Genomic DNA, 1,000 nt, shown 5'->3' with positions numbered 1-1,000 from the left:
CGCGTGCACGAGCGAGGTACAGTGCAGTAGTGACGCCGAGCGTCACCAATACTCACAGAACTTGGTTATAGCCATAACCTAACGTTTCCAGTGATAACCTCTTTTTTCTGTGCAAAAATGTCACCCTTGTGTTAACTTTTTTGATCACCTTCAGGGCCATTGTTTTCCCTGAGTGTTTGGTAGAGGTCTGCACCTAAGTATTTAACACAGTATCTAGACTCGACACTGAATCCATTACAGCTGATCTCAAGTCGGGAGCATTCCTTTAATTTATGTTTTGAGCTGAATAGAATTGACTCCGTTTTTCCAAGGTGAATCGATAATCTGTTGTCAATTACCCATTTGTGAAGGCTTTCCAGCTCCCTACTGAGACCGGTTTGAATTTCTACTGTGTCGTCTCCAGACACCAGAAGTGCTGAGTCGTCAGCATACAGTAGTCATGTCATTGATATATAATGAAAAGAGCAATGGAGTTCATCATGGAACAGATAAAATGTATTTGTTATTTCATCATGGAACAGATGAAAAGTATTTGTTAGTTCATCATGAAACAGATGAAAAGTATTTGTTATTTCATCATGGAACAGATACAAAGTATTTGTTAGTTCATCATGGAACAGATAAAAAGTATTTGTTATTTCATCATGTAACATGAAAAGTATTTGTTATTTCATCATGGAACAGATGAAAAGTCTTTGTTAGTTCATCATGGAATCTGAACTGGTAGAACTTGGGTGTTTTTTTCTTTTAACTTTGAAGAACAAATACCTGCTATTTAAATTCCATGGTGGCTCAGTCCAAATGTCTTATCTTGCCTGCATAGTGCCTGACGTAGGTCCCTAATGATTTCAATGAGGAAATGTACCCTGCTATTCTAAAGAGACTGGGTTGTGTGTTTGCATGTCTGCCAGACAAAAATAATTTATTCTACATAGTCATAATAAAACTACTTTGTATAGTCAAGGAAACAAACTGCATAATCAGATCTGATCCTCATCAA

The sequence above is a fragment of the Notolepis coatsorum genome (assembly GCF_963971535.1).
Source record: "Notolepis coatsorum genome assembly, chromosome: 11".
In the NCBI taxonomy this organism is placed as follows: Eukaryota; Metazoa; Chordata; class Actinopteri; order Aulopiformes; family Paralepididae; genus Notolepis; species Notolepis coatsorum.
This window is presented reverse-complemented; position numbering follows the sequence as displayed.